Consider the following 16,021-nt stretch of genomic DNA (forward strand, 5'->3'; position numbering starts at 1 on the left):
GTTGCAGGTAGGATATGGCCTACAAAGCACAGTTCAAGGAAGGATGCTGACAATTGTTTGTTGCTGCTAGGTTAAATGTACCTTTTTGGCCCAGAAACCATAGTCCCCAGAGTTCATAACATTTTCACAACCATTTCAAGCTTATTGGTTCCATCAAAACCTATGGTACCTACCAGGCTGTTTGATAACACACATCCACAAGCTTTTGTCTGTAGAGGGTGCTAGGAAGCTGCTAACAAATATGGCCTACAAAGCACAGTTAAAGGAAGGATACTGACAATTGTTCATTGCTGCTAGGTTAAATGTACCTTTTTGGTCCAGAAACTGTAGTCACCCGAGTTCAAAGTGCATGAATGCATATTCATGTGACAGCCCCACGATGCCTTCCTTGTTCACTTCTGTAAGGGATGCCATAGAGAGTAGCGGCACAGTTGATTTCAGAACTCCTCAGGTGTGTCAATTAGTAATTTTATGAAGCTGGTATAATTTCATCTCAGTGTGACGTTTGTATCTTTTGATAACAGCTTTTACCGACAAAGACGAAGGATTTGCATGAGATCCTGCGTAGCCCCTGTGCTAACATTTTTTTAGCCTTTAATGACCGCACTCTAGAACTCAGTTTGACTGAGAAGGAAGTACTAAACGTTTTCAGGTATGTTGATGATTTTCTAATAGTTATTAAAGAACAGAAAGATTTGACCTACACAGATGCTGTAAGCCCAGTTTTAGCCAACTTTCAAGAAGAGGGGCAGGGATTGTGTTTTACCCGTGAACTCCCTTTGCGAGGATATTTTCAGTTTAAGTATAGATTTAAGTATTACCTTGGGCGAGCATCATGTGTGTTGGCAATACTCGCCTCGAGCACGGAAGGAGCTGCTGCCTTATTCCTCGGTTCATTCAAAGACTGTGAAACGCGCTATTGCTAACCTCTGCCTTGGGTCTGCTCTTGTGAAGTCGTGTGAACATACTATGCAGGCGAGCTTTGAAAAGCAAGTGTATTGATTTGCTATGGCGGGGTTCCCAAGCTCGGTAATCACTGGTGATGCTGAAGCCTTCCTAAGGAAAACCAAACGTGTAATGTTCAAAAAGTCGTGCGAGACAAGAAAGTCAAGCGTGAAACCAGAAGTGGTACCCTATGTTCACAGGGTTCCGCACAATGTGAAAAAGGTTCCACGAAAGCTTGCACAATTATGCGCGTGCATTGCGAGCAATGAAAAGGAGGGCGCTTGCAGCAAAAAACATGGCAAGCAGTATGTGAAGTGCTGCATAGGAGTAGTATATGAGATACCACTGGCCTGCGGAAAAGCCTGTGTGGGCGAATCGAGGCGCCGTGTGAATGACCGTGCAGCTGAGCATGTACTATCACAAAAAGAACCAGGAGGTGCACATCTTTCACAGCATTGTGCAAGCGAGCGGCAAAACATGCACCGGGGGAAAAAATATGCGTGCACTGAAAGATATGTGAACCACGGCTTCATGACATAAAGATTCTGGGCAGAAGTAGAGATTTGAAGGCACGCGAGGTCTTGGAGGCGTTTCACATAAGAAAGAGAGGGAAAGCGTGTGAGTGGTACATCGGTTCACCTTTTCAAGACCGAGATGACATATCTTGAACGGTTTGTTTAATGCGTCGTGTTGTTGTTCATGCGCATGCCTTAAAATTTCTATATATTTGCTGCCTTGGCAGTGAATAAAGGTCAGATGAATTTAGCGCTCGTCCTGCGTCATTCTCTCTTGTGTCACTTCTTAGCACTATTATTTTCAGTCTCGAACAGTATGCACTATTTAGCCCAAACTGACATTCTTCTAAACCATTTAATCATGTTGGCTATAGGGGCCATATGTGACAGAAAATATATTTAGAATGCTGTGTATTCATAAGTCACTGAGAACAAAATATATCGAAAAGGCTGCGTTAATCATATCTGGTTCACTTTTCATACCCTTCTACTTTAAGATGACAGACATGGAGTACGACTGAAATTGACAATATGCAGGGATTGTCTGCCAACTTGAGCATCACAAGAATTTTGTACCTTTTTTCCAGCTTTACAGGACACAATAACAGATTTTTTTGGAGATAGTGACAGTGTAGGGCAGTATTGTTTATGCATCCAGAAATTACGACACCAGAGCTTAATGGTTTTTGCTTGGTGCATGTGAAGAAATGAAGCAGGAATAAGTTCTTAACAGAGGTCCATATTTTAAAGCAATGAAATTGCTCATGGATGTTTTTCTCAACGTGAAAAATACAAGTTTATGTTAATGAAGCAATGAAACTGAATTGAAAATGAAAAATAAGTTATGTATAAACAAAGACGGAGGGTAAAAAAAGTAGGAAAGGAGAAGCTCGGAAGCACTTCACATTTTCCACTGTGGCCATGGAAAAAGTCTGGCTCTTCTGGACGATGACACCGGCTAGGCAGTTTCCATCAACCTTAGCCTCAGACCATTTGTGCCAAGTGAACACCTTACTGCAACATTTCTAACTAAATACCACTATTGATGATACGTCTATGGAAAAGTTTCGCTTCTCGTCTTGCAACTCATTACATGATGGAGCTGAAATATGTTCCGCTTATAATAAAGTTGGCTATGAGCTTCTCACACTTTTTGACAGTTTTAACTGGTGCAGTATGCTACTGTGAATGGTACAGGCGCCCAAATCTTTAACTGGCGTGCGCGAGCGGCGACTTTTCTGTGCGTCAGCGCCCTATGACGGAGCGAAGTTGGAAACAGGATGAGGCTAAGCGCATGCTCACAAAGCACGCTCAGCTGGACGGAACAGCCTGGCAGACGACGCGTCCAGCTGAGCGTGCTTTGTGAGCATGCGCTTAGCCTCATCCTGTTTCCAACTTCGCTCTGTCATAGGGCGCTGACGCACAGAAAAGTCGCCGCTCGCGCACGCCAGTTAAAGATTTGGGCGCCTGTACATCTGGGCACTCTATTGATGTGCACTCCACTGGTGTCTTATTCATCACATGCAGTGTTTATTCCCTTCAAATTTAATTTATCCTAAGAGTGGCACAAGGTTGCTGCTGCAAGGTGCATGATGCAAACCAGCAACTTTCACTTGATGTACTAGTGGTGAAAGTGTGTTGCTATTGCTAGGGGGAAGGACTATACAACCAAGGCACAGCAGAAGCCAAATATTATAGTGATTGTGGACAATCCCTGCCAGAATTCTAGTTCATCGGGACAGTTTGTCCATATCGTAACAGTAGCAACTAGTGGCTGCATGGGCAGCAAGAGCGCAGATATGCTGCAAAGGTTAAAACATGCCAATGATAGTACCTTTTTTGCTTCATGCACATTGGCTACAAATGAATTACTTCTTCTCTATTCCTCTATGTGAAAACAGTCACTGACTTTGTTTCATGCATTCTGTCTCGCTTAACTGATCAGTATAGACATATACCTTCACCGGACATGGCACTTTGGGCTGGTGGCGGAGGGAAATGGATTAATATATTGTAGCAACAAATTGTCATCACTTACTTTGCAAAAAAAAAGAAACTTGCTTTTAGAAGTTGAACCCCTTATACCACACCAAAAGAGCAACAAAACGCTGTTTAGTAACCATGCAAATTAACGAAACTAAACTCGCGAGTGCAGTCAGAGGCAGCAGATGGCGACGGGGCATAACGCAAACAAGATTGTTCTGAAAAGTGCCACATTGCTGTCATTTATCGAAAAAGTAGCATACAAAAACAATGTTTCATACTGTAAAGGTCACTTCCTCTGATGATAGTGCGGGCGATCTCCAAATTTTGGAATTGGTTTCCAAGATCAAATAAAAAAGGGCGTGCATGTCATTCATGAAAGCGGACGAGTAACAAACTTCGTGCTTCACACATAACCAAACTTCAATCACAGCTGTTTCATTTAGAGCTTGCAGAAGCCGCACATTACTGTCAGTAGAACAAAACACGTCATCCCGAAAGCAGCCAAGTGCTTTTGGTCTCCGCACTTTCATTTCATTGTCGCCTTGCGAAATGCACAAATCACTCTCACTGCATGCACGGCGGAATGTGTCTGCACGCAGTAGAGGCGGTCAGAAAGCACAGCCGCGGACGGTTTGCTTTTTTTTTAAATGCAGGTCTTTTCTTCACCGGAGGGCGTAAGTAATACAGTCGTACCTTAGTGGGGATCTTGCCGAAATACAAGGCTTGGGTTACCTCATAAAATAGATCGCATTTCGGGGCCGATTTGCATGTAAGCGGTATGTAACAAACCTGCGTCGCAGCCACGAAGGGCTTCGTGGAGCGGCCTTGCGCCAGCGATTGAATCAATGCACAAATCGCATTTAGTTCATCCAGGGCAAGACAAGATGACTAGCCTCATGCGGTCTTTGGAGAAAACTCGCGGCACAAGTATAGCACAAGAGCGCGCACACACATCCACGCAACAACGCGTATCGCGCACTGCTACTGCTGCCACCACAACACGGGCGCCGAGAGGGTGTTGGCCGAGGCCCACGGGTCGCTAGCGTTGAATGGGGGTGCCGGCCGCAGCTCGTAACAGCCAGCCGACGGCCTCTTCTCCCTCTCCATCTTCGTTTTCCCCCTCGCGCCGCATCCGTTTGTTGGGATCGGATATACGCGTCCCGGCTGGCACTACGGCGGCAGATCGCATGCGGCGATCGCTGCGGCATGCCAGTCAAGCTTTCGCACATGAGTATCTAGCTTAAAGTCTTATTTTTGATTAACGAATTTGGCCTAACCCAAACGGGTAAGGCCACACAAAAATTGGCCTATAGGCTCATTGGAGTGTCCCTCCCCACGGTAATCTTTAGTAAAAGGCGAAAGATTAGTACGTGGATTTGAGGAGAGACCTGAGCGATACATCAACAACGTTTCGCTCGCCACCCTATTCCAGCCGTGCCGCCTACAGGTGTTAGTTGTGTGTCCATGCTATGATTAGAGTACTGCCTAACTGCTTCGTAAAATGATTTCCTAACAAAGCATAAGCACTATTATATCTAATAAGCTTCTTCTGTTAGCAAATATTTACAAGATATTGCATAAATTCGGACCTTAGGCTCAACGCATTTCTGGAAACGCACACATTTTATGGTCCATGCACTGTGCGCGGCAATCGCCATCTAGTGACGGTAGCTAGAGGTGCACGCCGAGACGGCGCGCTGCTAGCGCCACCGCTAGCTGGGCGCCGCGGCGCACACATGAAGCACGGCGGGTCGCGTCTCGAGGGAGAGCGCGCTGCCGCCGCGAATTAAGGCCGGCCACGGCCGGTCTCGAGGGAGAGCGCGCGCTCTTTCTTACGGCCTTCTCAATCGCCGCGGGAACAATGGGAACTTTTCTCCTTGAGTTGCACTCTCCGCCGCCGCAAGGGGCGCGACCTGCTCACTGTTCGCTCCGCTATGGTTTCGCGCTGTCGCTAGCGAGTTTCGTGGTGAGTGCAGCCCCGAAATTAAATAACACAGAAGGTAGATGCTGCAGCGGCATGTCGTCAACGTACTACACACGTGAACGGATATAAAAAACACTGTCGTTCAGCAAACGTTCGACAAGCATGGCATACTTTGCGGCATAGTAGCTACTTTTGTCCATTTTAATCCGAATTTTTCCCAAGCCTGTACAAGAATAGGAACAAAAAGAAAACTGAATGAGCAGTGATCACATCGAAGCTTTTTCAAGGCTAACATGACAGCAACTCGTCTGCAACAGCAAAACCGTCTTCCAGCGCTAGATACGAAACCATTCATGTAGCACCGAAGATGAAAATAACTTCATAAAAATGTAATGTGAATTACAAAATGCTTTCATGATATAAAGTATTAATATAACAGTCAAAGTAAACGTTGTAGGGTTGAGTTTTAAATGTTCTTATAAATCATATATTAGCCAATGTGTGGTATTATAAACATCATTTTAATTTTTCAAATAAACATTGTTTTAATGAAATCTTTACATCATATTCAGCTTATTATGAAAACAATAAAAAGTTGTTTGATATTCATGACACCACTTGTGCTCGAAGTGGTAAAAAGAGGCCAATAAATAATGAAGGTGATACTCGATGCAGTGACTTACAAATGAGTTCACGTGCTATATCGAAAGTATGCAAGAAACTTCTAAAGCGTTAAAGAAGGACACTCTCACTGAAGACTCATTTCAAGCCTTATATAGCGACCCATTGAGGCTCTCTCCGGGAAAGTAAGGTTAATGTGCGAAAGGCAATGACATATATATGCTAGATGCGAGGGCCATAACAGCTAGCGGCACATGACTACATTGTCAAGACGGACGTTTCGTCTGGGAGCAAAATCAAGGCACTGAAGGAAGTGATGGCATCTCCTACCATCCCATCTCCCACTGTCACATATTCCGGTTTACCTTACGTTGCTGGATATATAGTTTAGTTAATCAACTTCAGGTGTGACGCTTGCGCTATTCTTCTTGAAACTAGCGCAAGAAGCAGCCCCATGTAGTACGCTCTTATACGAGGACAATATTCTAGTGGACTGCATTATCTGAAACCAGAGCTTGTTGCCCCTATTGGACAAGCTTTTTTTTTTTTTTTCGAAAAAGCTGCCGTGCACCTACTACACACAAATGTTCTCGAAGTACTTAAGATCCTGATTCAGTCAGCATTTCAGAATTCAACACTGAGTTGCCCGGAAGGAATTGATAACAGCTATATTATTAGGTCCGCTTCTTTGATATTTGAAAAATTTCTCAGGATTCTTCTTCTCGATTAATTATACCAGGAAAGTGACAGAGAAGACCGAGAGGCCAACTCCTTATGTGCACAAGCCGTGCAGGAAGATTTTGAGACTGAAATTTCTAGACGCAGGGCGCATTTTGATGAATTGATGAATATATAGTGCAATGTGTAACTTTGAAGGACAATTTTGTTTATTGTTTGCCGCTCTTTTCGATTCTGCTTAACTGTTTATGCCCATTTCCTTGATTAAAAGTAGTCGCGAGAATACATATACTGCTTCGGTCTTTCAACCGACTGATATGTTTTGAACGAAGCTAGAACAACCCACTCCACTAGACAAGTGAAATTTTTACTATATCAGTAAATTTTTGTTCTTTACTCTGAATCTGAGACGCGCCATGAATGTTTGCCGGTGCCTCTTCTGATCTAAACGAAAACGGTAGCGGTTGACAGAATCTCCACCCAACAGTTCACCATGCACTCATGTCAGGTCGCGCTACACCTGCTTAAAACATTCAAAGGCACATTGCATAGCGTGGTAAATTTATTTTTGTTCAAAACTTAGGGGTAAAAAATGGTGAAGTGTACCCGAAGCTTCATTTGACCGTGCACGGCCGCACTGACGAAGGAGCGCGCGCGTGAGAGCGGATTGTTGACTGTATTTTATTCCTCGTACACGATAAATGTTCGATGTTGATTACGGACTTTGTATAAACCATAAGGGGCGAAATGTCAGGACCTGCCGGTTGCAACTGACGCGGGCGAAGCTAAAAGCGAGCGCGCGTTTCCCTTGCGCGTGAACGGCTGTAGCGGAGAAGCAGCAGTGGGGCGGTGGCGACCCCACCGAGACGCGGCGGGCGGTGGAAACAGACCCCATTGGAGAGGCCGTAAGAGAAGAGAAGCGCTCTCTCCCCCGAGACCGGCCGTGGGCCGGCATAACCCGTGTCCGGTCCCCCCCCCCCCCCCCCCCGAGAATAACCCAAAGACCCCAACCAACCAACCAACCCCACTGCTGCGTAAAACCCCTCTTTACTGCTGCGCCTCTGCTACCGCCGTTCACGCGCGAGGAAAACGCGCGCTCGCTCTTCCCTCCTGACATTTCACCCCTTATGGTTTATACAAAGACACCGTATTCAGCGTCTAAGATTTATCGTGTACGAGGAATAAAATATAGTAAGCACCGCACACGCGCGCACGCGCCTTTGCGCCGAGCACGGTCGAATGGAGAACTTTTGAACAGAAATAAATTTGGCTGTGGCTAATGGTCTTAAAGGTACGTCCGACGGACCCGGTGCGTTTTTCTTCGGGGTGCGACGGACGGATCCGGCAAATATTTGTCAGAGGTACGGAGGACGGACCCGGTCGGTGGGGTTCAAGTTTAACGTCCGACGGACCCTATGCATTTTTCTCCGGGATAGGCAAGGTAGATGGATGGAGATGGGCCTTTTGGACTTGGGATACGTCGGAAAAGCCAGATGTGTAGATTGTAGTGTTGTAGCATCCCTTTTTATTTTTATTTTTTTTTCTTTAGCCATCTTCGGAAGGACGCTAGCGTTGCTGTGTTGAAAATATAATGGTTACTTGGTAGCGATAGCCAAATGTAGCCAAATCGAAGTTGATACGAGGTGTGCGAGATCCAAGTAGTCCAAGCACGGTGGATCCAAGCATACGTGAAATGTGAAATTACGAGGAACAAATAGTGCCTGGAATGGGTGATAGACTACGTGATGGCATGATGATAGATTTACGTGAGTGCAAGCACGACCAGAGCGCAAGCGCATGTAATCGCGGTGTTGACGGCCAGCCCGAGGCCCGCACGCCCGCTCATTTGGTCCTCGTTATAATGTGGATTATCGTCTACGACGATAGTTATGTAGTTTTGATTCTTCAAAGTTTCCTCACTTCAATCTGCGATGAGATGCGTCACGTAACGCGTCGCTTTCTGCTTGTATTGAGGTTTATATATGCTTTGCGGTGCTGCAAGTTCTACATACATACAAGCGGCGCTGAGAAAGCTGGGTACCGCCGTTGTGTCTCTAGCCCAAGCATCGCGTCATCCTTGTTTGTTGTGCGAATGGAGGTGTACGCGCCGGGTTCTGCTTTCCGTGAGATGCTATGATGTCCATGCTACGTCGTATCGAAAGTGCTGTGTGAGACTAAGAGAGTGCCGTGATGATGTGATGCGTGCGCCGATGTCCGCACAGACGACAGCGTGTACATTTATGATCACCGATGTTCCGAGTGCATTCCAGTGTTTATTAGGTGCAGTGGTAAGTCCAAAACGTGGCGTAAAGAGATCCACACGCACAGTGCGCGACTGTCAGGTGACAATAAGTCATCGACGTGTTATCAGACTGCACTACAGAGCTCAAAACTCGGAAAATGTGGTGTTTCAACAAAGTACCCCCATTGTTTACATTAGTGCGTTTTGAAGCCTCGAAAAAAAAATTAAAAGCAATATTTTAACCTAGCCTTGCACAAAGTTGTTGGGAATGCACATGATACAGTTTTTGCATGTTGGAGTAGACAGAAAAATAAGTGCCCAGCCCACACTGTCGAGATATTACAGGTGAAATGGTTCAGGCTTCTGGGAAATATTAGCTGCCTGGCACAGCATCTTCCTAAATGTTCAGGCTTTGTACTATTGTTGAAGGCCACTTTATCATTAATAAACGAACGAATATGGTTTATGTGGTAATGGCTAGTGCTTTTTCAATGTATTATGTTCTTTTTGTTAGTTTTTACCTTAATTTCTTTTGCTTTTTGGTGCTAGAGAAACACGAATGGTTCACTTTTAAGCTTCTCAGTCCAAAGCTGAACATGAATATCTACCATGCATATGACAGCTGAAATGCAGGGCCAGTATTCCGCATTGTTATCGAAGTGTCGCTATCTCACGTAACCTCGAGTCATCTGATTGGTTGAAACGCTGGAACCGGGCGGTGCCACTACGGAACCTGAAGAGGTAGCAAATACATGTTCCGGCGTTTCCATCAATCAGGTGACTCGAGGTCGGGGAGATAGCGACGCAAACTTGGAATACGGGCCCTGGAAAGGTTGACATGTATAGCATGTGCGTACACACTGCAACATCTGAGCGACGCGACGCGTTCAGCTACTTGACCCAGTGTCGTGATATTTAATCCTAGTGATGGCAGCCGCACTTTGGTGGAGGCTAAATGCGCGCATTTGTTTCCTGCGAGATGTCAACGCAAAGTACAAAGTCCAGGCAGTCAATTTATCTAGAGCTCTCCACTGCAGTATTCTTCATAGCTACATATGTCACTTTAGAATGTGAAACCCTACATACCACATGTAGGATGTGTTGCTTTGTTAGATTTTGTAACCTCTCATCTATGTTGCGCAACATTTGGCTAATTGTAGTTCTCAAACAGTTGTTGAAGATGAAACCAAAGCAGTTCTCGGCACGGTCTCCCGCTTGGATTGATTTGCTAACTGCAGTTCTTTGAAACTTGCATCACTGCTAGACAGTTCAAATAGCAGGCAGTTGACTTACAGGAATGATGTGGATCATGCACTTCAGTTGACAAATAGAATGTAATGGTCCCCTCTATGCATGCACCAGTGCCCTAGATAAATATATAATCGGGTGTGTGATCGTGAAACATATCAAGGTTCTACAGAAAGCCATGTGGAGCCAGTTTGATATTCTTCATGAAGACTAAAATAACATTGTACAACAGCTGCTGTCCTTTGCAGAAAATTTGGTCATTTTGTGTGTGATTAACTGACCATAAATAGCATTTTAATCAGAGTGATATATAATATCTGGTTTAGCATCCTAAAACAACTATGAGGGACACAACAGTTGAGGGTTCCTGTATTATTTCGACCAAGTGGGGTTCTTTTACATGCACTGACACAGCACAGTGCATGACAACCTATTATTTTGCCTCTATTGAAATGCCGCTGCTGTGGCTGCAATCAAATCTGCATCCATGGGTTCAGCAGCCAAGCACTATAACTACCGAGCCAGCACAACGGGGTCAAGTAATAAAATGCACGCCATTACATTTCCTTCTGGCCTGTGGTTTCCTTTACAGAACTAATGTATACAAGAAAAAGCAAATAGCTTTTTATTGCACATTATATTCACACGTCAGTAAACATTTTCTAGGAAGAAATTTCTCATAATATTTGCATGGAAACAATGAACTTCTTACAAAAACAAAACAATGCACTCACTGCACTCCAATTGTTAATGGGCAAGTTGCATTTATGCTACTATACCACTGCACTTCTCACCAAAAAAAAAACCACGAGCCCCATCTGCTTTGGCCAATCATTTGATGAAACTAACAGAGACAGATGTTGCACACCACAGACTGGTCGCCTCGCAACATATCTGCATTCGTTGGATTTCAATTTCATGCCTTTCCACTTAGCTTCAACTGTTGCCAGCATTACTAGTCGCCCATCTTTTGTGAAATATTTTTTACGCTGTTCAGATCGGCATCCTTGTTAACGGTGGTCTCGGGCATTCTCGATGCTATCATTTGCACATCTTTCTCACCTGAAAGAATGAAGAAAATGACAAGCCTTGAGAAGACAAAAAATTAGTCAGGCACCTAATCTCCACCTGTAAGGGTATGATGGACCAGTGTTAATGGCTCTTGTCTGCAGATCCCGCTCTGGATTCCCATTCATTTACATGCCCTTTGCTACAAACTTAATCACTAATTCCTTAATTCATGTCTCTGTTATCTCACACTTACTCATTAGCATATGGTAGCAGGCTGCCCTGTTATGCGATAGACAACCTGGCGTTGACCTTTGTAAGCCTCGCTTTAGCCACACTGTACAAGCATGCCTCCATGGCCTAGGAGTAACCTTTTTTACTCAATGCTGAAGCGTCCCGGAACATATTTCAAAATATAACCTTGTAAGCTCGGGTTAATAGCTCCTGCCATGTCGCGTGGCCTTGTGACAATTGGCTCGTGGTACTTTTGGCTTGTGCGCAGGGTCTGTATGTTAATCATGGTGGCTAATAAGCATAAAAAAGACATTTTTGCACAAACATTGGTGGCAAATCGTCAAGTGGTGCACTGCAGATTCTGAAATGTATACCTATATGCATGCTAGGGAGGCATTATCTCATAGCATAATCACGAGTTCTGTCGGTACCTGCAGTTACATGGCACTCAAATGTCCATTAAAGGACCACCTCAGACAATGGTTGTTGTTACCACAAGACCTGTTCTAACAGCGTGCTGGCACCATTCCATTGAGCGATGGACATATATATGCATACCTTAGATAGCTCATGATTATGGGTCGTGTTTATTTCTATGACTGCCAAGGAGTTCTTGTCGTCAGAAGCCCTGGACTTTATGAAAGCGGGACAGCTGTCTTGAAAGGTGATGAAAAGAAATAACCAGGTTACCTTACCACAACGCTAAATTACAGAGGGTGAATATGCTGAATGAAGGTACCAAGAAGCTTGTACAAAGAAATTTGAAAGCAAAATGGCAGGATTTTTGAAACATTGAAATAAACAACAAACTAAACTTTGTCGAACCTGTCATTGAGGAATGGAAATCATGCAGTCATCAAAAACACATCATGGAGTACATTTTAGGTCATGTTCACAAAAGACACTCCCACACCTGACACGCAGCTTCATACTTATGAAAGATGACAAACCAATATGCAAGGAAAGTGGATATGAACTAACAATAAACCATATCTTACATGTGTGCCAGACTAGAGAAAATAAAAGGAAAACATTTTGTACAATTTTGCAACATCCTTTTCCATCCCGGCATGATCCTAGGAGAGACTGCACTAGTCCAAATACTCTGCATTTTTGGTTTCCTAAAATGAAGCAATGTTCCTGAACAAGCCACATCCTAAAGAACACAAGTCATTACACGCAAAATAAATACATTCAACCTTATTCTTGGTGCATGGCAGCATTAGTCGCTTATGCACCATAAAAATCAACACAACACTTATAAGCTTTCGGTCTGGTGTGGTCCTTATTCACATGACAGCGCTGTCATGCGGGTCTAATGTCCCAGCGATCGGAAAGTAACCTTTTCCAAATGCTATCATAAATTTAAAAGCTGTGAAGGCGATTCTACAGATATCTAAAGACTCGCGGGTGTTTGGTTTTGGCTAGGGTGCTCAAGTGTTTTATCAGTGTCCACCTACTTTGTTTGTTGGAAAGCCTGTAGTGAAAGTGTTAAAGAGAAGACATTTTTGAACAGTGCGTTTCTGAAGGCGTTGCTTTACATTACGGGGCCCACAAAGCAGCTGAATGTCAAACGCCGCCTAGGTAGGTTTTCTAGCAAGACAGCGGTGTAGCGTGAAAAATCGCTCCGCCGGGCCAGCGCTGACCGCGGGCTTGAAAGGCGAACTGTTCGAACTTTTAGCTACTGACCACATCTGAAACACTGAGTTGTGCATGGTCAATGCAGAATTTTTCCACTGAGCACTGGTAGCTATCGATTTCGCGCCCTATATTATCAACGAAGTGTCTAAAGGTACGTCCGACGTATCCATTCGATTCTCGTAAAGATACGGCGGACGTCGATATACAGGCTCATGGCTATACGCACGTCGAACGCGGCCACATTCCGCTCACGATTCCGCTTGCTACGCGTGAATGAATCTTATCCTCTATGATATCAGCTAGCCGCGACTCTCGATGAGGTGCTACGAAGAGTGCATCCGTTCTAACATAGATCACGGTCTTCACTTAGGGTTGTGTACGGCAAGCATCGCTGTCACGCACATAGCTGCAGGCGATGCTACGTACTGCACCCGCTCCACCAGCTGGCTTTCGCTTCGCACTGAACTATTACCTCGATCTGCCCGTAATGTAAGCGAGCTACTCCTAGCATTTACGCTGTCTTAGGTCCTGCATCGACCTCCGAAGATCTAGCGCCGGCACAACACACACACACCTAGCCGTGCAGAACGATCGGCAGTCCAAAGTATGTATGTGAAATGGCATTATGCTCGTTCCTCACATGCAGACCGAGGAAACAGGATGTTTCTAGCTAAATTCTTCGTTTGAATTCTACCTCAGAGCCGTGGCAGAAGACATGCCGAATTTACCAGAGGCCTGCGCTGCTACTGCGGCGAGCTGCACATCGACTCGTCGAGGCGAAGACCTACTGCACCGCACCGCAAGAGTACACAACCGGAAAGCCGGAAGCGCGAATGATCCGAATTCCCTGTGAACAGCAATGTTCTTTGGTATTTAGGGGAAGACTAGACTAAAGTGCTTAGCCTGCATCTTTTTCTTGTCGTTGAATTTTGCGTACATGTAGTTTAAACCCCCGCATGCTCGAGGTTAGCATGACCCGACTGAACGGCCGCGCAGCTTTGAAACGATCGGGATCGATATGCATGCATCGCCGCGGACTTGGGTACGCGGTAGAAAATGTGCGCTGCACATTTCGTTGCAGAAGCTGACTCTTGGAATTTTGCAGAGTGCGCCATGCAAGTGGTCGTTGCTACAACCACACATCCATGTTCCAACGGCTGGCCTACCCCGAGGCGCATAAATGTTCAACCGTGGACGTATCAATGATCGAAGAGAGGACAGATTTTCACAATATTGGGCGCGAAATCGATAGCTACCAGTGCTCAGTGTTATTCTGCGTTGATCATGCGCAATTCAGTGTTTCAGGTGTGGTCAGTAGCTGTAAGTTTGAACAGTTCGCCTGTCAAGTCAGCGGCGCCAGCGATGGACCGGAGGAGCGATTTTTCACGCTACACCGCTGTCTTGCTAGAAAGCCTACCTAGGCGGCGTTTGACATTAAGCTGCTTTTTGTGGGCCCCGTAATTGAAAGCAACGCCTTCAGAAACGCGTTAAATGTTCAAAAATGTATTCTCTTCAACAGTTTCACTCCAGGCTGTCAAAGCAGGCGGACGTTGATAAAACAGTTGAGCACTCCAGTCTTTAGAAATCTGTAGAATCGCCTTCAGTTTGTAAAATTATTGGAATAGGTCACTTTCCGATCGCTGGGACATAGACCCTCATGACAGCGCTTTCACGTGAATAAGCACCACACCAGACCGAAAGCTTGGCTCATATAACACAGCTAACCAAGGTATACCTTACAGCACTGTGTTGATTTTTATGGTGCATAAGCGACTAATGCTGCCATGCACCAAGAACAAGGTTTAATGTATTTATTTGTGTGTAAAGACTAAAATGTTCTTTAGGATGTAGCTTGTTTAGGAACATTTTAAGAAACCAAAAGTGCAGGAAATTTGCACGTCTCTTCTAGGATTACAGTTGAGAAGAGCGTGTTGTCGGGCTAGTTGGTTCTGCATAGTATATAAGAGAAATGCGCAACAACTTAAACAGGACACATATTCTCTTATTTCCTAGGATCATGCTGGGATGGAAAGGGATCTGTTGCAAAATTGTACAAAATGTTTCCTCTTATTTTCTCGACTCTGGCGCACGTGTAAAATATGGTTTATTGTTAGTTCATCTCCACACTCCTTGTATATTGGTTTTTCCTCTTTCATAAGTATGAAGCTGTGTGTGAGGTGTGGGTATGTGTTTTGTGAAGATGACCTAAAATGGCCTCCATGTTGTGTGTTTGATTACTGCATGATTTCCATTCCTTAGTGACAGGTTTGACAAGTATAGTTTGTAGTTTATTTCAATGTTTCAAAAATCCTGCCATTTCACTCACATTTCTTTGTACAATCTTCTTGGTATCTTCATGCAGCATATTCACCCTCTGTAATTTAGCATTGCGTCAAGGTAACCTGGTTATTTCTTTTCATCACCTTTCAAGACAACTGTCCCGATTTCATAAAGTGTAGGGTTCCTGACGACAAGAATTCCTTGGAAGTCATAGAAATAAATGAGATCCACAATCATGAGCTGTCTAGGGTATGCATATACATGTCCATCGCTCAGTGGAATGGTGTCAGTACGCTGTTAGAACAGGTCTTGTGGTAACAACAACCATTGTCTGAGGTGGTCCTTTAATGGGCATTGAAATGCTATGTAACTACAGGTACTGATAGAACTCTTGATCATGTTATGTGATGATGCGATCCTTGCATGCATATAGGTATACATTTCAGAATCTGCAGTGCACCACTTGACCATTTGCCACCAGTTTGTGTGAAAATGTATTTTTCATGCATGTTAACCAGTATTTAACAGATGACCCCTGTGCACAAGCCAAAAGTCCCACGAGCCAAATGTCACGAGGCCACACGACATGGCAGGAGCTGTTAAGTCAAGCTTACAAAGTTATATTTGAAATATGTTCTGGGACGTTTCAGCTCCAATTAAGAAAGGTTGAGGCTTACAGAGGTCTATGCCAGGTTGTCT

The 16,021-nt window shown here is 44.6% G+C and overlaps 1 non-coding gene across 1 annotated transcript; it reads right to left on the reverse strand.

Annotated features, from left to right (window-relative positions):
• Positions 1 to 4,719: 4,719 nt before the first annotated feature.
• LOC146195272 (U5 spliceosomal RNA) lies at positions 4,720 to 4,842 on the reverse strand. The gene has a single exon (XR_014706270.1). It is a non-coding gene; the product is annotated as a U5 spliceosomal RNA (small nuclear RNA).
• Positions 4,843 to 16,021: the final 11,179 nt, after the last annotated feature.

Source organism: Amblyomma maculatum, chromosome 3 (assembly GCF_055883805.1).
Source record: "Amblyomma maculatum isolate TAMU_Amacu chromosome 3, ASM5588380v1, whole genome shotgun sequence".
Classification (NCBI taxonomy): domain Eukaryota; kingdom Metazoa; phylum Arthropoda; class Arachnida; order Ixodida; family Ixodidae; genus Amblyomma; species Amblyomma maculatum.